At 36.8% G+C, this 24,190-nt stretch overlaps 1 pseudogene; it reads left to right on the top strand.

The window, feature by feature from the left end:
• The window catches only part of LOC144308819 (Y-box-binding protein 1 pseudogene), a 199,331-nt pseudogene that overhangs the window by 134,730 nt on the left and 40,411 nt on the right, over window positions 1-24,190 (top strand).

The raw sequence follows: 24,190 nt of genomic DNA, 5'->3' as shown, positions 1-24,190 counted from the left end.
AAATTTACATTAATTTGCAAACATGCCAATCCAAAACCTCATTTATAATTCCCAATAATTGGTCAGGACTTATGAGATATTTGTATATTTGGATGTATACAGTTTAATATATTTTTTCTTTTGGTTGGTTATTTTTGTCTCATTGGAAAAGAAATTTAAGACAAATTAAATTCAATCTTGTTGCCAGCGATGTGTCTGGACTACAATAACTGAATTTTTAAAAACCACATGTTATAAGAAAACAAAATCGCTCCATCTTGAAGATTCTTTCTGGCTATAAAGACTGCTAACTCTGGGAAACGAACTAGGGGTGGTAGAAGGGGAGGAGGGCGGGGGGTGGGAGTGATTGGGTGATGGGCACTGGGGTTTATTCTGTATGTTGGTAAATTGAACACCAATGAAAAAAATAAATAAAATAAATAAATGGTAATGCTAATAATTAAAAAAAAATAAAATAAAAATGTAGAATGTGCCATAGAGAAATAAGAACATGTGTTCTCAAGCTTTTTTCGTGAAAAGTACATACATTTTATTTTCTAGAACCTTAGGGTCACACAGAGGGTCATAAGTATGGTGCTGAGAGAGGCCCTTGAGAAGGAATTAGAAGTAGTACATTGCTTGGTGTAAAGGAATACCTAGACTCATTCTGTTGCTCTCCTACCTCAATTGGTGAATCCTGAGTAAACTTTATACAAGAGTATGTAGTAAAATGAGGACATCATTCTACTTAGAATTCTACCAGGTATAACTAGTCTGGTTCCCTAGGCCATGCTCTACTACTTTTGCAAGCTCAATTCTGGAACACAAGCTTTTCCTAATCAGGAAGGATTTATAAAGCCTAGTTTAGTAGTCAAGCAGCCCATCATTGAATCACCTTTACTACTAGTCATGTTCTGATTACATGGACCCATTCTAGTAACTGAACTTCTTATTAAACTTCTCTGTTTCAATTTCCTAATAAAAAAAAGGAATAATGTGAGACTTAAGTAAAATAATGCATGTGCCTGACATATAGTAAGAATTAAATAAGTTCAATACCATAGCTGATATCAAACAACTAATGTGAAGTCACTGAACATGTAGTTAGAAAGAGAATTGCAGGGGCACCTGAGTGGCTCAGGGGTTGAGTATCTGCCTTTGGCTTAGGGCATGATCCCGGGATTCTGGGATTGAGTCCCACATCAGGCTCTCTGTGGGGAGCTTGCTTCTCCCTCTACCTCTCTGTGTGTCTCTCGAAAATAAATAAAATATTTTTTTAAAAAAGGAAGAGAAGCGCACAAGTCAGCCTTCATGTATGAGCCCATTCCACCACACCAGTGCATGACCAAGACTACTATATAACCCACTTCAAGTAATCACCCCTATTATTTCCCCCTGTATCTTAACCCCGATAACCCTAAAATTTCGCCCTATCTTGCTCTCAAACTATAGTCCCATTCCTGCACCCCAGAAGTGATCCCAGCACATTTTATCTACCAGTCCTCTCTGATAAGACAATCTCCCTATTCATCTGAGTTTTGGCATATCTCCTACTCCTAGAGTTTCTTTCATCATGTCACAATGCCTTTCAAGCCAATATGTCCTTAAGGGATGTCTCTAATTATATTCATCTGCATGAACTGCCAGTCTTTTAGTTATGGCTGTGGTTAAGGCTCTATCTGGCACCAAGAGAGCCTATTTAAACAAGAGTGCAGTTTATGACTAGGAAACAAAGGGTTCACTCATCCCCAGAAATAAAATATATTCCCTTCTTTTTTTTTTTTATTCCCTTCTTTTAATTAGTACTTTCTTTTCACTATCTATATACCAAGCAGTATTTCTAGGTACTAGTGGTTGAGTAGGCCACCATAAGCATACCAGGAGTTTGAAGATGCTATAGACACAGCCCATTCATAAACAGAAAAGATGTAACATCCATTTATTGAACAACTCACATTACCACAAACTACCTTCAAATTACCAACAAATTACCTTCAGACTATGAACTTTGAAGTTAGTCCATCATATGAAGTAAATCAGTGCCAATAATTTATTCACACTCTCATGTGGCTATTGGGTACATTATTTGGTAGCTGGCAAAACTGAAGGCATATTGATGAAATTATCTATGCAAGTGAATAAACAATCCAATTGTGTATGTAATTATGGCAGAGCATTAATGCTGATAATGATGGGAAAGGTAATCTCATAGTGACTGATCCAGAAAGAGAAAAGGGGTAATTCGATTTGGAAAACATGAAGCTATTAAAAGCATCTGTAGGCAACTGATAACTCATAGATATTCACATGACAAGGGTCACAGGGCAGAGGAAAAGACTTGCCCGGTAAATTTTATTCAGTAAATAGAAAGGGAAGTATATACCTTACATAGATTATAAAATTACAAATATTTAGGATTGAAATGTATGCAGCAGATAATCTGAACCTGATTATACAGTCTTGTTTTAACATCTCAAAAGATCTCAGCATCATCATATGCCTATAAGTTTCCCCTGAACTATAACTATGCAGAAATGCTGAATGATTAAAAGGTTTCTGGGTTTCTATTCCTCATGGGATATATGCACATAACCAGCCTGGGGCATCTTTTAAGACCTTACATTAAAAGACCTGAAGTCACCGAAGTTTGCATAAAAAGGCTTCTATAGAAACACAACTAAGTCTTACCCCCAAAATATCCAGCTTCTCCTATTTCTACTACAATTTACTGTTTTCACATGGCCAATCTCCCTCTTTATTTATATGGCTAGCCATCTTAGCCCTGAGGCTGGATCACTTGCTTGCTGATTCTTACATCTGTTTTATTGTTTAAGAAATAATCATTGAACATATACTATGTGGGAGACACCAACATGTTTGGGATTAACTACATACATACACACATACACAATAGGGTCTATGTTTTAAAAGCAAGCACCAAACTAGAGCAAGAGACAGACTGGTAAACAGCCAACCATAAAAAAAAATGTGAGGAGTTTCATTTTTGTATTATCATGGAGCAAAAGTGTAGCCCAGAAGAAAAACATTAATCCAAACTAGAGGAGTCAGAAAAAATTTTCTGGAAGAAATAAGATCTGAGACAAAGGACAAGTAAAAAAAGCAGCTAAAAAGCAATAGAGTAGTAGACAAAGTGAAACACTTGCCTCCCTGGATCTTCCATACAGGGAAAGACAAATAATAAATAATATGCATATATCAGTGTCTAGTATGAAGAGAAAGAGCAGAGTGTGGAGACAGCATAATAGGGATGCACTTTAGACAGATGTTCAAAGAAGGCCTTGCTGAGATATTTGAGTAAACTTGAATGACATGAGGGAGCAAGACATGTGGATATCTGAGGGAAAAATGTTCTAGGCCCTGAGGCAAGAGCATGTTTAAAAAGTTCAAGGACTAACAGAAAAAGCAATGTAGCTGAAGCTGAATGTACAAGGATAAGAGAGACAGGAAATTAAATCAGAAGGGAAGTCAAAAGCCAGATCATATAGGAATTTGTAGGCTACAGCAAGGTGTTTATAGTTTTGGATTTTTCTCAAACCTCATGTATACAGAATTGAATTAATCATAATTCTTGGTTCAGATTATACTATCATTGCTTTATAAATTATTCTTTTCATCTATTTATTTTAGCATCCTAATAAACAATCATGAACCCAGTGCCCAAACCCCAAACTGGAATATTACCTATATTTTTCTATTATCCTACCTCCTACAACTCCCTGGAAATAACCACTATATCATATTTTATGTTTATCATTCCTTTCCCTTTTTATTAATTTTATCAAATATACATGTATTTATTAAAAATGTTTTGTTTTACTTGTTTACTCATTTTACAAAATGAGTACTATATTCTATGCTGTTTTCTAGTTGTTTTTTCACGATCATATTAGTAAAGTTTATTCATGTTGTTGTTTGTAAGTTTAGTTCATTCATTTTCACTAATATTCGATTATGTGAACATTCCACAAATCATTTACTCATTTTCTTATTTGTGGCCATTTGAGTGATCCCTCAAATTTTGCTATTATAAACAATGCTACAAACAGTCTAATTAGTACATGTCTCCTTGGGTACATAGTCTAAAATTTCTCTTTTAATATATCTAATATCGATGTTAGGTCATAGATTGTGCAAATGTTCAACTCTACAAAATAATGACAATTTTTTTTCCAAAGCAGTTGTATCATATTATATTCCCATCATCAATGTAAGAAATATGACATATACATCCTCTTCAACACTTGGTATTTTCAGACTACCTAAATTTTATCAAATCAATAAATGTAAACTGGTATCCTATTGTGGTTCCAATCTGTATTTCCTTGAGTATAAGTGAAGCTATATATCTCTTTATGTTTGTTAGCCATATATATTTCCTTTTCTCTGAAATGCCTGGTCCTATATTTCTCCCTATATTTTTCTATTGGAATATTTGTCTTTGTCCTATTTGTAGAATTTCTTTATATATTCTTATACTAAGACTTTTTTGGGTTCTATGTGTTACAAATACATACCTTTCTCCCAATGTGTAACCTCTTTCAATGTTGTCTGTAGTATTTATTGATGATCAAAAGATATTTAATTTAAAAAAAGATTTAATTTATCAACATTTTATGGGTTATGTACTTCATCTTTTTTTATTTTCTTACTCTAGGGTCAGAAAATTAATCATCTATAGTTTCTTTTAGTCTTAAATTTTAGGTTTTGGCAGTCAAGTTCCTGGTCTTCCTAAAGTTGATTTGCTGTGTTTTTTTTTTTAATTATGGTTTAGGTAGGCATCAAATTTCATTTTTCCTCATATGTGCAGGTTTTGTTTGGTCTCGTTTGTTAAATAGTTTTTTTTTTTCCTTGTGACTTGCTATATCACTTTTGTTATATGTCAAAGTTCATTACATACATAGATCTATTACTGAAATCTCTCTTCTATTCCACTGTCAACATGTCTGCTCCTGATTCCATAGTGTCTTCCTAACTCTCATTCAAGATCATCCCTTCTTGTCCATCATCACCCAAATCAACTACTATTAGCAATTTTTTGTTTGGCAAGTCCAAGAACCAGCTTATTTTTATACACTTATTTATAAAGTGAAGAACACTTTATATACCTCACTGGCACTTCTGGCTGGGTCATGGCAAAGCTTCAATTACAGGTTCATATGGCACATATGTCATGGTATAAACATATCTGATTTTACATGTTTTGTAATTGAAATCTTGGTATGTAAGTTCCTCTTTGTCTTTCCCCTTCCTGTCTGTCTTGAACAAAGATATAGCCAAAGAACAGGTAGAGGGATATATTTTGTGTTTTTGAAGAGTTTTACATAAGTCAGAGTTTAGCAAATTAAACCTTATTTGAAATATACTCAGAGAGCTCTCTGCCTAAGGGAATCGTATTGTGAAAGCTTTTATAAGGATCAATCTTCCCTGTACCCTTACCTCACTGACCTTGTTTGTATGTCTGAATTTCATATAACATATTTGTTTTTTGTAGTGAAGTATTCCTATAGGAAAAACAATAGTCGCTCTCAATTAGAATAAGTGATTTAGTTTTGTTTGGTTTGCTTTGGTGAGGGTCAGGGAAGGAGTATAATGAGCAAGGAAGGTTTAGTCAAGCCCAACCTTAGTCTTCCAAAGCAAAAGAGAGCTTTGGTGATTATCAAGCCAGACATCATATGTCACTCTGGACTCTCAGAATAGTAGATAAGATGTAAAGAATCATCATTTCAGGAAGATTGTCTCAGAGCAAGGCAATCTCAAAAAGACTAAAACTTAGAAGAAAACATTCACAATCAAATGAAAGAGAAAGCAAACCATTCCTAAATCTGAAACTTGCCTATTTCTGAATTTCCCATGCAGTGACAGTCCTACCTTAATACCTGTAGCTGAAACTTCTGATACCAATTGCTCACCTTAATGCCAGAGTATTATCTGCCATTATACTTGCCAGATACCATACTTGCCACACATCTGACAATTCAGTCCTGTGGATACCTGCCACACACTACTGGCATTTCATTCCATTTTCTAGACCATCTGTTCTCCCCCATTTCCAGTTGACCCTTATGTGGCCTTCAGTACCACATCAATAAGATCCTCCACCTTTTTTAAAATTGTATCACCTTTGCCTCTTTTACCTTTTTTTCAGACAAAATAATCCTGATCATTCTATATAGGAAGAAAAATGTCTCTGCCTATAAAATGATGAACCATTTATTTTCTTTAGGGAGCAAATGTAAATACGTTGACCTTTACTATATTCAGAACCACCACCTACAGTTATGCAATGAACAACATATCCATCTGTAGAGGCCCCGAATCACCTACCAATACACTTGTGTGTTAATGTCCAATAGAACCAGCAAACCTCAGAGAGATCATTGTGAAGATAGTTCTAATTAAGCAAAACAATTCCAAGGGAACACAAGCCATGAAAATGCAGGGATCCCTGGGTGGCGCAGCGGTTTGGCGCCTGCCTTTGGCCCAGGGCGCGATCCTGGAGACCCGGGATCGAGTCCCACATCGGGCTCCCTGTGCATGGAGCCTGCTTCTCCCTCTGCCTGTGTCTCAGCGCCTCTCTCTCTCTCTCTGTGACTATCATAAATAAATAAAAATTAAAAAAAAATGTTTAAAAAAAAATAAATAAATAAATAAAAATGCAAGATAACTGTGTCCCCTTGGTGCTTAAGTGAATGACATGTTTAAATATAAAGTATCAAAATGGTTGATCACAGTAGGAAATTCATTAAGTCTAATTAATTATATTTTGATAAGGTAAGATTCTTAGAGGAATTAACTCTAAGAAGACCCCAAAATATAACCAAATTACAACTCCATTTATTAACTAATGTGTGTGGGACCAAGTTGGTTCAGGCCGTAAATGGTATGAAATTTTGAAAACACAGTTTATACAACACCTTTAAGAACTTCTCATTTAAAACTTCCTCCAGAAGATGGTCAAAAGGAACAAACTCCCAGTTAGAAGATAAATAAGTACTAAGGTTATAATGTACAACATGATGACTACAGTTAACCCTGCTATATGACATATAGGAAAGGTGTTAAAAGAATAAATTCTTTGAGTTCTCATCATACTTTTTTTCTTTTTTCTTTTCTTCTTATTTTATCTATGTGAAACAATGGATGTCAGTTGAACCTATTGTGATACTCACTTCACAATATATTTAAATCAAACCATCATGGTATATTTCTTAAACTTATACAGTGATAAATGTCAATTATTTCTCAATACCACTAGAAAAAAAATCCCTTCCAAAAACAACTTCCTTCCACACCCCCCACAGCTCACATGGCTTTTATTTTCCCCCAAATTCTGACTCTCTCCAAGTCCTTTATTATATAGCTTGGTTTTACCTCCCTTGATAATGTATTCCCCTCCTCCTCAGGGCTTTTTCATATCACTTCTCCTTCTATGCCTCACAAAGGATCTAGGAACCAGTCTACCAAAGAAAGTCTCCAGGAGGGTGGGGGGCTAAGAGAAAGAGGAAAGCATATGAAAACTCCTATGTTCATAACTTTTTTCTTCATCACACATGAAGTACAATTCAATGCATTTCTTAGAGAATAACTTGTAAACTGTGGCTACAAATAGCTGCTGGGCAAGCTTGGACCTATTTAGGTTAGTGTTGGTAGCAGCAATTCAAATAACCATCCCTTGACCAAAGACAGTCTAGCATTTTATGTATTTCAAGTCTATTTGCTCCACAATAACTTTTAAAGAAGTTCAATTATTTTGCATAAATTTTTATACTATTAAAAATCATTTAGCTATAAAATAAGGAGGTACTACATGGCATCAAGCACAACAAAAATTTTATTTGAGGGGAAAATGCTGATAAACATGCTTCCAGACTCATTATCAGGAAAAGGTAGGATGACTTTTTGATCTGGACAAATAATTCAAGTCTTGATTTTTTTCATTACAGAATATCAATTTTGCCATCTTTGGTCCTATGACAGAGACTAATTGTTCCCCAATATCCATTTTTGCCTTCTTCCTTTAATACTTCTATGTTTTTGCTGGGTACATGAAGATCCAAATTAAGATTATATTCCTCAGACCCCCTTGTTGTTAAATGGGGTCATACAACTGCATTCTGGCCAAAGCATCCAAGCAAACATAATATAAAACTTTCAGTAAGTGTCCTTAAAGGAAAAAATATTTCCTTCTTTCCCTGTTGCCTACTTCCTGCAGCCCAGAATGAGGATGCATAGTCTAGAACTAAAGCAGCCACTCAGAAACATAGAATGACATTGGAAATAAATACTGCATACAACTGAGCAACAAGATGGAAGGATCCTGGGTCTTAAGACTGTGAAACATCCTAACAGCTCTGTAACACCTAGCTCCAATGTCTTATGTGAGTAAGAAATAAGCTATCTTGCTCAAGCCCTAAAATCTGAATTTTCTGCCACTGGTAGCCAGACCTAATCCTAAAAAAAAAAAAAAAAAAACTCTCATTAACTAAAACTTAAGCATTTTGCTTCAATCAGCAATATAAAATCTCTGCAGTTGAGGCATTCGTCAGATAGCTCAAGTTTAAATCAATATCTATCCAGTACTTGCCAAAAGCCAAGTTAAAGCAACTAATAGTCAAGAACTGAATAAAAGACTTGTTATTCATTCATTCCTCAAGGTCTTCTACACTATCTCCATTCACTTAAGTCACCAGAATGCAGTACAACTTGGCTGCAATTTTAGTTCTTTGACAAAATGTTTAACTGAAGTAGGAGTTAATGATATGGTCTCTCATCTAGAGGAATGAAGATTAAAATGGACTGTGTATAAAGCTTCATTACAAAGCAGGAGAATTAGCTGAGTTCCCTGTAGATTTTTTTTTCTATGTTGGCTGGATCAGGATTACCTGTAGAACTGACATGTAGGGAAAACACAATTGATTTTCCAAATCAGGACACTTTCAAAAGTGAAAAAAGTTACTTTTAATACATCATGAAAACACCACAAGCCATGACTATCCTGGGTAAATGAAAATGTATGGTCACCCTGCATGGATAGTTAGCTCTCTTGGTCAAACAGACCAAGTGAGTATACATTTTTTTTTTACTAATACCAATGACACTACCTTAAACACTATTTTAATTCTTATATTGTGACTAAACCATTGGAAACCAAAACTACCAAGAAAAGTGATATGATCAGTCAGCAGGACTCAAGTTAGACAGATTTAATTTCAACTATTAAATATAAAGGAATTATTCCAAAGTCATGAAAAGAGACTTACCATATGTATGACTGATACAGTGTACAGATTTGGACATTATCTTCAACAAGCTATGTAAGTTCATTCAAATAGCATTACATTAATTTAGTTTTTATTCACAAACTCATGTGGAAGTAATTTACTGAGTGCCTGAGTGCATGGGTGGTCAATTCCATGCAGGATAAAATAAAGCGGGGGGGTTGGGATTCCACAGCTTTGAGCAGCTACACATGTTTATGAAGTGATCATTTCTTCTTTCTTCTTTCCCCTTTCCATTCTGCTCTTCTTTCTTCCTCATTTTTCCATTCTTCAAACAAGTCCACTTTGAACTTTTTTATGCTATCTGGCATTAATATGGTTATGACTACTTATCACCTCTGTCTTCACAGAATAAATATAGGCTTACTGAATATGCTACATGGATTATCTGACTTTGGACTTAGGGCCCAGTAGGCTGGTGTCCAATACTTTTCTCCTCTTATCCTCCAGCAGAAGCTCATTGATAGACATCTTTTTTCTGATGAACCCATCAGTGACAGAATTAGTTTTGTTAATTCTCATTCTCTATTATCAGCAACCCTTGTTTTGATTCATACATCTTTGGTAACCTTACTATGTAACACACACACTCACACACACACACACACACACACACACCTCCTAAGTATTCTGTGTACACAATGTTTTTCATTAATTTATTCTATATTTAAAATGATCTTTACATAGTGGCCTATAAAACATACTAAGGTGAACTCACAATTCAAAGCATGAGTAGTTTATTTAGCCAATATTGATACTAAGTACTAACCCATTTGAGAGCTTATAATTCAGTAGAGGCCCTTATAAAGCTCAGGCTCCAGGCCCTAAGCAAGAAAATTTAATGGGAAGTATTTTCTGATGCTTTAACTTGAAAATGTTCTCCCTTCAACCCCAGCCTGTCAAGTTGTTAATGATCATAAACAAATGCTTGAATGCACTTGAAAGATTGCTATTTAAAGCAAAATTACAGTCAATCTTCTAGGAGAGCAAAGATTTTTCTTGAAATGGTAATAATCATCCCCTAATTCATATGTTTTGAAAAAGTTTTATACACAGGGTTTCTAAAAGTTTCACCCTTCCTTCAATTCAGGTCATCACGTATTTACTAAGTACCTAGAAAAATCTTTCCTCTCTTTCTCATATAAATGGGGAGAGGAAATTTGCCCACCTTGAATCAGGGGCCAATTCCTCAAACAATCCACTATAGCCAAGAGGTGGGATTATATTGTATTAAAGTGGTGATGTCTGTGGAAACTGTAGATATGGGTAGGGTAAGGAGAAGAGAACATGGAAAAGGAGGGGATGGAGTCTGGGCATAAAATAATAGGTATCCACTACAGCATAACATACAAAAGTAGCTAAAAGCACAATTCTTACCTTTAAGAAACTTAGAATTTCCCCATTCCAAAGATTTTAAAATTTAAAAATCAGAGTAGAAAGAGGCAAGAATCTTGACCCTTCAATATAGAGAACCAAATTTAGGCTATTCTAATGACTGAACAAAGTGGCTATTTTCTCAGGACTTCAGTTGCTGCTCTATCAAAGGAAGGAGGTAAAACTAGATTTTTAAAATCTGTTATATTTCCTACCTATGGAAATTGCACGCTCATCCACCCAATTGTTCAAGACAGAATTCCAGGAGGACCTCTGAATACTTCCTTTTCCCTCACTCCCTAAATCTAATACCCTTGCCCACCAAAACCACTGCTCCAACCTCCTGCATCTCAGTATATTGCAATTTTAATTTCTTCCAGCTATTTGAACTATAGAATCATCTTTGACCCCTTTCTTTGTCTTAAAGCTCACAGGTAATTTTTTGTATATTTTTTATTGGAGTTCGATTTGCCAAAATACGGCATAACACCCAGTGCTCATCTCATTAAGTGCCCCCCCCTCAGTGCCCATTACCCAATCACACCATCCCCCTGCCCACCTCCCTTTCCACTACCCCTTGTTCGTTTCCCAGAGTTAGGTGTTTCTCACGTTCTGTCACCCTCACTGATATTTCCCACTCATTTTATCTCCTTTCCCCTTTATTTCCTTTCACTATTTTTTATATCCCACAAATGAATGAGACCACATAATGTTTGTCCTTCTCTGATTCACTTCCTTCACTCAGAAAAATACCCTCCAGTTCCATCCATGTCAAAGCAAATGGTGGGTATTTGTCTTTTCTAATGGCTGAGTAATATTCCATTGACACCGAGGCTCCTTCCACAGTTGGGCTATTGTGGACATTGCTGCTATAAACATCAAGGTGCAGGTGTCCTGGCATTTTACTGCCTCTGTATGTTTGGGGTAAATCCCCAGCAGTGCAATTGCTGGGTCATAGGGTAGCTCTATTTTTAACTGTTTGAGGAACCTCCACACAGTTTTCCAGAGTGGCTGCACCAGTTCACATTCCCACCAACAGTGCAAGAGGGTTCCCCTTTCTCCACATCCTCTCCAGCATTTGTTATTTCCTGTCTTGTTAACTTTCCCCATTCTCACTGGTGTGAGGGGGTATCTCATTGTGGTTTTGATTTGTATTTCCCTGATGGCAAGTGATGCGGAACATTTTCTCATGTGCTTGTTGGCCATGTGTAGGTCTTCCTCTGTGAGATTTCTCTTCATGTCTTTTGCCCATTTCAGGATTGGATTGTTTCTTTGCTGTTGAGTTGAGTAAGTTCTTTATAGATCTTGGATACTAGCCCTTTATCTGATATGTCATTTGCAAATATCTTCTCCCATTCTGTAGGTTGTCTTGTAGTTTTGTTGACTGTTTCTTTTGCTGTGCAGAAGCTTCTTATCTTGATGAAGTCCCAATAGTTCATTTTTGCTTTTGCTTCCCTTGTCTTCATAGATGTATCTTGCAAGAAGTTGCTGTGGCCAAGTTCAAAAAGGATATTGCCTGTGTTCTCCTCTAGGATTTTGATGGATCCTTGTCTCACATTTAGATCTTTCATCCATTTTGAGTTTATCTTTGTGTCTGGTGTAAGAGAATGATCTAGTTTCATTCTTCTGCATGTGGCTGTCCAATTTTCCCAGCACCATTTATTGAATAGACTGTCCTTTTTCTAGTGGATAATCTTTCCTGCTTTGTTGAATATTAGTTGACCATAGAGGTGAGGGCCCATTTCTAGGTTCTCTATTCTGTTCCATTGATCTATGTGTCTCTTTTTGTGCCAGTACCATACTGTCTTGATGATCACAGCTTTGTAGTACAGCTTGAAATTCAGCATTGTGATGCCCCCAGCTCTGGTTTTCTTTTTCAATATTCCCCTGGCTATTCGGGGTCTTATCTGATTCCACACAAATCTTAAGATGATTTGTTCCAACTCTCTGAAGAAAGTCCATGGTATTTTGATAGGGATTGTATTAAATGTGTAAATTGCCCTAGGTAGCATTGACATTTTCACAATATTAATTCTTCCAATCCATAAGCATGGAATATTTTTCCATCTCTTTGTGTCTTCCTCAATTTCTTTCAGAAGTGTTTTGTATGTTTTAGGGCATAGATCCTTTACCTCTTTGGTTAGGTTTATTCCTAGGTATCTTATGCCTTTGGGTGCAACTGTAAATGGGATTGACTCCCCAATTTCTCTTTCTTCAGTCGCATTGTTAGAGTATAGAAATGCCACTGATTTCTGGGCATTGATTTTGTATCCTGCCATGCTGCTGAATTGCTGTACAAGTTCTAGCAATCTTGGGGTGGAGTCTTTTTGGTTTTCTATGCTCACAGGTAATGAATCAGTAAGTTCTATCGACTTTACCTCCATAATGAATATAGAATCCAACTGCTCCATAATACCTCCACTTACTGCCACCCAAATCCAAGCCACCACCATCTCTAGCCTAGATTATTGAAATGTCCTCTTATATGATTTCTATGCTTTCTCTCTTGCCCCTTTATAGTCTGTTATCAACATAGCAGCCAGAATGTTCCTGTTGAAATATGAGCCCTTATATGACTCTTCTGCTCAAAATCCTCCAAGGGCTTCCCATTTCACTATTTTAGAAACCAAGTCTCTTAAAATAGTCCAACATGAGCTTTGCAGAACCACTCTAATATTCCTTAACACTCCCAGCCTCATACATTCTATTCCAGCCACACAAGCTTCTCCACTGTCCCTCAAACTACCAACTACATTCCTGATTCCTGATATTATATTTACCTAAAATACTTTCTCTGATAACCATGTAGGTTGCTACCTTATTTTTCTTCAAGTATCTATTCAAATGTGACCTTTTCAGAGCGCTTTTCTCTAACCATTCATTATAAAACAGGAACCCCAAACTCATCCTAATATTCCCTTTATGTCTTCCCCTGCTTTAGTAAAGTCCATCCATTTTATCACCATTGGACATATTATATTTTATTTGTTTATTTATTGTATGTATCTTCTCATTAAACTACAGGCTTCATGAAGGCAGAAATTATATTTGGTCACTGATGTATGCTCAGTACCTACAAAAATGCTTGACACAGAGAAGGTACTCAAATATTTGTTAGATGAATAAAGAAATACAGTTCATCAGCAATTCTTGTCAATTTTCTATCTCTAAAATATATGCCCAATTGGTTTCTTTCTCTCCATCTCACCTGTATCATTCTCATCTGGACCTATCCAGGAATCCTCTACCTGGTCATCCTACTTCCATTCTTAGTCCCACCCCTATAAGTTTTTCACAGAGTGGTCTTCAAACAATGTATATCAGATCACATTCCCTCCTACATAAAACTCTCCAATGGTTTACCAGTGCCTTTAGGATCAAATTTAAACTCCTTCAAAGCACTACATGATCTAGTTTCTGTCAAACTTTCCAACCTCATTTTATATCATTCTTTTCAATATTTAAATGTTTCCATCCCTTACAAATAACCATCTTAGTGCTTTGCACATGCTGTTTATTCTGCCAGGATATCTTCTCTCCTGCCTCTCTTGTTTCAGTTTGTCATCTTCTTGAGAAATATCTTCAACCTCCTATATAAGCAAGACTCTTTTTATCATTGACTCACAAAGAATCTTCCTCTTCTTCTTCTTATAATGTATTAAAATTTGTAATAATATTTGTATTTTTACTTAATGCCTGCCTGCCCAGCTTCTCTAAGCTCTGTGAGGTCCTTGTTTGGATCTTATTTATTTTGTTCACCACTATATATCTAAATGTTTGACAAAGTGCTCAGAATTTATTGAATAAATAAGCATAAGATGATTTTACCTAAAAAAAATGAAACTTAAGTCTATGTTATTTGCTAAAGTATATAACTAAGTTCCTAACTAAGTTTCCAGTTTTGAGGCTGAGCTCCAGATAATATCTTACAAACCTAAAGGAACTATAACTTTCTTATTCAACTCTGCTCTTTGCAGGTAAAGACCCTTTTGGGAAATAAATTGCAGTATTGAGGATAACAAGTGGTCAAAGTCTTAACTCTTCAGTCAGAGCCACTTTTGGGGTAGAAAAATATATGAAAAAAATTGTTATGGGGCAATCTATATAACATAAAAAATTGTTATGGGACTGTCTATATGAACAATTTGACTTAAAAATGGATTATAAACTATTGGAACTTCATCAAAATAAAAAGCTTCTACATGGCAAAGGAAATAATCAACAAAACCCATGGAATGGTAGAAGATATTTGCAAATGACATCTCTGACAAAGGGCTAATATCCAAAATCTGTAAAGAACTTATAAAACTCAGCATCCTAAAAATGAATAATCCAATTTAAAAATGGGTAGAAAAAAATAATAAAAAATAAAAAATGGGCAGAAGACATGAATAGATATTTTCAAAAGAAGACTTACAGATAGCCAACAGACACATGAAAAGATGCTCAACATCACTTTTTATCAGGGAAATGCAAATCAAAACTACAATGAGATATCACCTCACACCTGTTAGAATGGCTAAAATCAACAATGCAAGAAACAACAGGTGCTGGTAAGGATGTGGAGAAAGGGGAACCCTCTTACACGGTTGGTAGGAATGCAAACTGGTGTGGCCACTCAGGAAAACAGTATAGAGATACCTTTAAAAATTAAAAATAGAACTACCCTATGATCCAGCAAGTACACTATGAGGTATTTACCCAAAGGATATAAAAGTACTGATTTGAAGGGATCCATTCACCCTGATGTTCACAGCATCATCATCTACAATAGCCAAATTATGGAAAGGGCCCAAATGTCCATCAACTAATAAATGGATGAAGAGGTAGTTTATGTATACACACACACACACACACACACACACACACACAGTGGAATATTACTCAGCCATAAGAAAAGAATGAAATCTTGCCATTTGCAACAACATGGATGGAGTTAGAGAATACTATGCTAAGTGAAATAAGTCAGAGAAAGACAAATACCATATGATTTCATGCATCTGTGGAATTTAAGAGACAAAATAAATGAGCAAAGCAGGTGGAAAGAGAGGCAAACTAAGAAACAGACTCTTAACTATAGAGAATGAACTGATGATTACTGAAGGGGAGGTGGGCAGGGAGAGAAAGTAGGGGGAGAGAATGGGTTAAATGGGTGATGGGGATTAAGGCAACACTTGTGATGAGCACTGGGGGTTGTATGTAAATGATGAATCACTAAGTTCTACACCTGAAACTAATATTACACTGTAGGTTAACTAACTGGAATTTTAATAAAAACATGAAAAATGGGTTATAAAATTAATGGGTCCATGTGAAGTATAGTACTTATCAATGAAGACTTAGAATGCTGGGTATAAAATAGGTACTTTTTAAATTTAAATTCAATTAGCCAACATAGAGTATATCATTGGTTTCAGATGTAGTTTTAATAATTTATCGGTTGCATATAACATCCAGTGTTCATCACATCACATGCCCTCCTAAAAATAGGTACTTATATATTCTTTTTTTTAAAGATTTTTTATTTTTTTAATTTTTTTTTATTCATTTATGATAGTCACAGAGAGAGAGAGAGAGAGGCAGAGACACAGGCAGAGGGAGAAGCAGGCTCCATGCACCGGGAGCCCGACGTGGGATTCGATCCCGGGTCTCCAGGATCGAGCCCTGGGCCAAAGGCAGGTGCCAAACCACTGCGCCACCCAGGGATCCCGGTACTTATATATTCATTTATTATCTAATTTATGCACATGAAGATTCTTCTTAATGTTTGGGCTCCATCTCTTCATGTGCTTCATTGTCAAATATGACATTTTTGGCTAACTTCATATTGGCTACCATGAGAAAAATATAGCAATACTGTTATTATTCACAGTGCCATGGCTCTTCAGAATTTCCTTGTATTGAAATGATATAGATCTTCTTGTTTCTACAGTTCCCTAATACCATCTATTTAATGGTGAGTATATCATTATTCATGATGTTGTTTCATCCAAGGCCCACTCCCCATTAATGTTGGCTTCCACATAGTCCTTCAGAAATTGTTATTGTGTTTTCTTCATAAAGACCACAAATTGAAAGCTTGCCCAGGGTATGCAGTAAAATATGAATGATGATTTGTCTCCTGTTTTTTTTAAACTTTCACCATCTGAGATTTTATAGAATATAGAACAATGTATCTTCCAAACATATCTTCTTTTGAATATTTTAGGTCACCTTTATTGGATTCCTAGAATATGATTGCTTTCAGTGTTGATTATACCCCTGATTTTCATATATCCCCACCACTTGGAGGATAGGCACAGGAACAATAGGAAAAGTGAGAACAGTGGCATTCGTGCAAAGAACATCTATCCCTCATCTGACAAAACTTAATATCAGCCTCAGAAAACATGACATCACCAAATCAATCAGAGCCAAGAGAGAACATCAATAGGAAGAACCATTTTGCAGTCCACATCAATGGTCTCAAAAGTCCTGAGAGGAAATAGGTGTGATCATCTACAGAGAACTTTGTAACACATGACACAGAGGCTGTGGAAAGAGATTGGGTGACTGTCTTGGGTGCCAGCAGTGACAGAGGGGGTCAAAAGATGCCTGCAGCTACTCTCACTGCCATCTGGTAATATAGGCAGAAAATTGATTCATGGTTAAGATGCAGATGGTAGAGAACCAATGCATAGGTCAACAGTGCTCTAAATTCATCCTGTGTGGTTCCTGGGTGCCTCAATCAGTTAAGTGTCTTCCTTTAGCTCAGGTCATGATCCCAGGGTCCTAGGATGGAGTCCCAAGTTGGGCTCCCTGCTAAGCAGGGAGTCTGCTTCTCCCTCTGCCCCTCCCACCCTCCATGATGTCTCTCTCTCAAATAAATAAAATCTTTAAAAAAAATTCATCCTGTGTTCAATGTGTGAGAGTTGCCCCAAGTCAACATTGCAGTACCAGTCTGGCAGCCCAATCTTGCACAATCCTGAGAAAGAAATACTACACCAACCAGAGAGAGATGTCAGCTTCCAGGCCAGTCTCTTACAATAGGGTTCCATTCACAGGTCAGTGAAAAGATTTTATGAGAATGAGCCTTGAAGCTTCTTGGAGCATCTGGTTGTCCCCTTCCCCAGAACAGAGGAGTGGATAGTGTCCTAAAGTAGAAAAATGGGAACTGAGATCCACACAGGTAATAGCTTAATTTTCTCTATTCTTTGCCTCTCCCTATTGGCCAATAGCAATGATATTCTTCAGGGTGGCCAATTTCTTCAGCTTGTCCTTTGACTACTATCCTGAAGCAAAGCCCAAACACTTTCATTGTCCCAGTTAATCAGTAAATAACAGCAATTTCCTGACATTATATACATTATGTACTATGCCCAAGAGACACTAGTTTAGGGTTCAATGTACACACCTATTACAGATCTCTTATACTGTCTTTTAGAAAATATGCCAAAGGTGCTAATGAAACAACTGGCAAAAAAAAAAAAAAAAAAAAAAAACAACTGGCAATCACCAATATCTTCTTCATTTCTAATTTCCATGCCTTCTTTCCAGCCCTCAATAGTTTAGCAAAGCAGATTCTTTGCTCACAAAGGGCTAAGGACATGGGGATGGTTTGGTGAAATACATCTACTTCAGTTGAAAAAAAAAGTACAAAAATAAAGCAAACAAATTGAAGATCTTGGGCATCTCAATTAGATTGCTTTCTATCAAAGACCATTGCCTTCACAGTAAACTTATTTTTATAAAATGTTAAGATTAGCAGAAAATCAAGCTGTCCCTTTGAGTGCATTTTTCCCTCTTGTCTAAAGTCTGTGAATTAAAGCCACTATTTTTGGCAGATTTGAAAATAGGATGTGGGTATTAGAAAAGATGCCATGGTTTTTCTTCTTGAACCATTTGAAAGGAAGTGCTGAGGAAGGCATCATTTTTAGTGTGCTCTTTTAGCAACTTGGGAAGAATTCGAATGCTTTACTGCTTGTGAACACACAGGCTCCAGGGCCCTATATTCTTAGGGTAAAATGAGCTTTGGGACCTGAAGAGCCTCCACAGAGGCCTTTTCTATAGCTTACAAACTTCCTCTGTGATTAAGATCCATCCCAGACTTCAGCAGTTAGGTAGCACAGACCCCCATATCTGCATATCTGCTGGCCAATTTCCCCTCTGCTTAGGGGTTCTCAGACAAGTGCTAGAATTGAGTGGTTTTATTTCTTTTTAGAAATGAATTTTAAGGCTGATATCCAAAATCTATTATAATAAGTACCTTAAGTCGGCTACACAATGGTCCTTTGCAAAATCGTTTCTCTTTTAGGCAAAGGCAGTTGTAGCTTTAGAAAGTTCTTTTTTCCTTCTGTTTATATTCTTTAATATACTATGAAGAGACAAGAAAAGTAGAAATCTTGTTTCAATACAAATGAAGGAAGGATAGCAAGGTGGTGGGGTAGAAGGATACAGTCTACACTCTCTTATGCAAGCATCTAGATGCTGTAAAAATCATACATGTTCAAAAAAAAAGAAAAATTTTACATTGCACATGAATTTCTATGCCTCACGTGTGAGTCAGATAAGAGATAACTTTGATTTCCTCAGGAAGGCAAATATAGCAGCAAATTTCTATAAAGGATTATTCAGAGATGAAAATGCTAACTTCATTTCATTGAAGGAAAGTAGAATACACTAATCTATGACTACATTTTAACAAGGATAACCAATAGGTTTCTGATTTGATTGAATTATAAATTGAAAAGATCAACTCTCCTCCCTCAAACTCTTAGATTTTTTTCTAGAATATGTCTATACAACTACTGAGTCACTGTTTGCAAGGGTCATCAAAATAAGCCACAAGCCTTAGTACCTGTGATGCAGTCCCACTACAAAAGCAGTAGAGTATTTGATTGCATATGTATACCAGACCCAAGTCTTATTCCTTCTCCCAAATTAATGGTAATCTCATCCCGTTTGCCTGTTATAGAGTAGGATGTGTAGAAAGGTCAAGGCTACATCTCAACCCAAACAATGTGGTTTTTGTCTTCACTTCTCCAATAAAAGCAGCTCTAGGAAAGGTTCTTGGGAACCTCCTAATTTGCAATTGAGTTGGACCTCTCAATCTTGATTATTCAAGATTACTTTGTGTAATCTAAGCATTTGAGATTAGTTCCCTCTCCTTCACCCTTAAAATTCTCATTCCTTAGCCCTGATAACACATAGCCCTAATTATTTTTACTCCATGCCTTTAACTATTCTTACTAAGTTTTCTTACTTTGTTTCTTTTCCTGTCTATCTGTTAAGTATTTTGGTATCCTCAGGAGTCTGTTCTCAGTCCTCTTTTCTTATAGTTTTATATGTTCCTGTTAGATAATCTCTCCTAGTACTATTTCATCTACCATATTTTCATCAACAACCACCTCTTTCTGTTTGCTAAACCAACATCTAGAGGTAAAAATATATTATTAAAACATGCAAACTTGACAATACTTCCTAAAACAGACTTAGCACCTCCACACACACCAAAAACATTCCACAGTCTGGCAATCTCCATTTTAGTTAAAGACATCACCATTCCCTTTAACTACTCAGAATCATCTATGATTCCATCTTTGACCATAATTGTTCTTAGACTTAGGAGTCAAGAACTAAGAAAACAATCCTCTAAATTCCATTGAACACCATTCCCTCAGGCCATCCTCATCTCCTTGTTAAATAAAAGATGATTCTGACACTTGTCAATACAGTAAGTGACACTTTATTCAAAACTACTGCAATAGAGATACTGTAATAAAGGGGAAATATGGGACTCACCCCCAAATACAGCAAAGACAGCTGGGGGTTTCCATCTATGAGCAGAATGAGGGGCTCAACGGATGGAAACTACTAAGAGGAGACATCAAGGGTAGGGGAAATTCTTGCTGAAGACAGGCCAGGGCAACCAGATATCAAGGGTGAGGGATTCTCTCCAAACTAACTTAGCAGAATCCCTGCTAAAACCAAATTCAGCAAGGATATACATGTAAGTCCAAGGATCAAAGCCTAGTCAAGGATAGGACTCAGAGGAGCCTAACTAGTTTGGTCAAGGGGAAAGTCTTTGTCACTCTGTTTCAATTTTGCCAAGACCTTGCTATCTCTTTCCTTAATTGTTGTACCAATCTCCTGACCATGCATTTTACCTCTAGTCTCTAACCCCTAAATTCTCTACTCTTCTCTCGAATCAAAGTATACATATCTGATCAAGTCATTCCTCTTCTCAAGAACCCAAGTTCAATCAGAGAAGGACAAACATTATATGGTCTCATTCATTTGGGGAATATAAAACATAGTGAAAGGGAATAAAGGGGAATGGAGAAAAAATGAGTGGGAAATATCAGAAAGGGAGACAGAACATGAGAAACTCCTAACTCTGGGAAACGAACTAGGGGTGGTGGAAGGGGAGGTGGGTGGGGGGTGACTAGGTGATGGGCACTGAGGGGGGCACTTGATGGGATGAGCACTGGGTGTTATTCTATATGTTGGCAAATTGAACACCAATAAAAAATAAATTAAAAAAAAGGAACCCAAGTTCAACAGGTCCCCAATGCCTACCTATACAATTCAATTTCCTTTACATAAGAATAATAGTTACAACTTATTGAGCATTTACTATGTCTCATGCCTTGTACCAAATGCTTGACAATCATACCTAACCTAAATTAATCTTGCTACAATCTTATGAAGTTGATACAATTATTATCCCTATTATACAGGTGAGAACCCAAGATATTGAGAGATTAAATAACTTGCCCAAAGTCACATAGCTACCTATATTTGAACCTATTCTATCTGATCCAGAGCCACAGAGTTATATCACTGCTATCTTTATCACTTCCCCTAACCAGTCCTCCCAACCTCATTGTCATGATTCTCTGCTACATAATCTTAGCATTTCCAGACACCCAAATGATTCACCCTTTTTCAAAGATACAATATATCTATCTTTCATGTTTTTGCATTTTTATACCTGATATTGCTTCCACCCACAACTTTTTTTTATTTCATGGAATTGATGAATTTCTATATCCTTCCAGATCTAGCTCAAAAGCCATGACCATTGTGTAAACCCACCTGACCTTCCCAGTTAAGTCATTTCCTTTTGTGTTGAACCAGACTGCTTTGTATACAGGAGAATGGGCGCTCAACGAGGAAGGGGACAGCCTCCTTTATTAACTGCTATTTCTCTGGTATCTAGCACAGTGCCTGACATATGGTAGGTAGTCAATAAGTATGTGTTGAATGAACTAATTAAAAATACCTTTCTCATAACACTTACTACATTGAAATTATTTTGCCACTGTTCATCTCTCATACTGTACTATAAATTTCTAGAGTGGAACTACATTTTATTATTATCATACCTATTGTACCTAATGCAATGTCTGACTCATAGTAGGCATGTATTAAATATTTATTAAAAGAATCAATGTCCAAAATTAATACCATAAAGAATCATCCCTTGGAAAATGGTTTTGTGGTTTAAAATTTTTTCTTTTCAAATACAAATATGCCTGAGGGAAAGAACAAAAGCCATACTTTGGCAATTACCAGGTATTAGAACCTAAGCAGAAATTAATTTGCCAGATTGATTTCCAACATGATAGTGGCCAGCAGGCAGATACTTGGATAGAACAGAATATCATGCAGTACAATAAATCCATAACCAGGGACATGGTAGAGGTCCCTGAGCTGTCTAAGGGGTGGCTAAAGGCATTCAGTGTCTTGAAGAAGAAAGGCCAGTGTGCTTGTAAATGTCTCTATGTATAAGGTGCCTGAAAGTGGAAAGTGAAGCAGATGGTCAAATTGGTTTTTAGTTGGACGAGGAAAAAGTTAGTCTGGGAAATCCACAGATGGAAACAATTCTCCTAAGATTTTACCATTCTGAACAGACAACTCTTACATGGAAACACAGAGACAGCACACTGAGCAACAGATATTAAGTAGATATTCTGAATAAAGAGTAAAGTATCTCCATTCTGCTTAGCTGGCTCTGGATAAGGCTTTGTGCCACTTTAGACTCCGCAGATGGTGAGCACTCAGGTCGGTGATTGTTGGCAAGGGCCCCAGACACTGCTTGAAACCAAGAGGGCCATTGACACAGTCCCTACTCCCTGGAAGGTGCATATCAAAAAAAGCCTACCTTGGTATTTACATTCCTTAATGAGCACCTGAAATTCTTTGGCTAGAGGAAATAAAATGGATGGAAAAACTCAGATTTCAGTCTGTGCAAGAATTAGATTTATCTGATTATACAGTTTTTCATGCAGAGTTAAAACCACTTAATGGGTCTATTTTCAAGGCTTCTTTTCATTGGCTTTAGGGAGAAGTACCTCTTTAAAGCAAGATTTAGCTTATTTATGCCTCAAGCAGGCTGGAGTATAAAGTTTCTGAGGAAGAGAAAAAATAACCGCACAATTCACACAGGCCTAAGTGGATGGGCCAGAAAGTAAAAACTCAAGAACTTTCAAGTTGTTGTAGCAAGAAATTTTGGGTGTCATTTATTCTAGGCCACAGGGAACCAGGGCTAATTCCAAGTATTCTGGAAACACAATCAGGTCTGCACCTCAATGAAACTAGCAGCCGTTGTATGTCTTGCTGGTTTAATTTGAGGTCCAAGAAGCCTTTCCTTACTTTCCTTCCTCTATTCTAGAGCTTCCAATTCCCATGATTACAGTCAGTTTTCTTCTTTAGGGTAAGTGAAATGGAAAAACCCCTGGGACCATGAAGACATTAACTTCTTATTAGATTTAACTCCCCTAGCACCAATTCACTTAATAGCTACCAGAGGAACACCCTAGGAGGAAGAGAGTAAGGCCTTGAAGGCAAAGAATTAGTGTTAGAATAAAGGAAGGGAAAAATTTTAGAGCAGAGCCTGGCCAGAGTTTGGAGCAGGGCTGGTTACTTACTACAAGCAACTTGGGTTAAACAGGAAACTGTGAGAGGGCCCTGCCACTGTGTGGGCAGGCAACAATGAGGCCACCTAGAGGAAAGACAGGGAAATACCAAGTACAATGAACAATTGCCCCATGTCTCTATTTTCCAAGGCTGGCTCAGAGGGAAACCTAAAATAAGCTTGCTTCATTTTTCTCATTCCTATTCCCCTCCCCCAGTACTTCTGAAAATACTCTTTTATTTATGTTCATACAAAGGCATTGGGAGGCACTGCCAATCCACAGGGATAGGGAATCCATTCATTACCAGGAATTATAGAACACTTTGTGCGTTTCTCCTTGAATAAAGGTCTTTGATGTGGGATGTCAAAACTCAAAAAAGCTGTACTGTCATCATTAGTCAAGAGCCTAGATAAGTATATCAATGCCTCTCTAAACACTGGCACAGCCCTCAGTCTCACCAAGATCTCATGGGATCTCTAGCTTCCTCTTATCAATCACACCAGTTTCCTTCCTCCTAGGGCAAGAACTGCCTTTCCCTCAATGGAGTCCAGTTTGAAGTCTTGGTGTTGTGTGTTCTTCGTTCCCATTCCTATCAGTCTAACTCACAGAACAAAACTGTCAAACCTAGTTTTGCTTCAT

Source organism: Canis aureus, chromosome X (assembly GCF_053574225.1).
Source record: "Canis aureus isolate CA01 chromosome X, VMU_Caureus_v.1.0, whole genome shotgun sequence".
NCBI classification, from domain to species: domain Eukaryota; kingdom Metazoa; phylum Chordata; class Mammalia; order Carnivora; family Canidae; genus Canis; species Canis aureus.
Note: the sequence above shows the minus strand (reverse complement) of the source record. Positions and strands in the feature narration are given on the sequence as shown.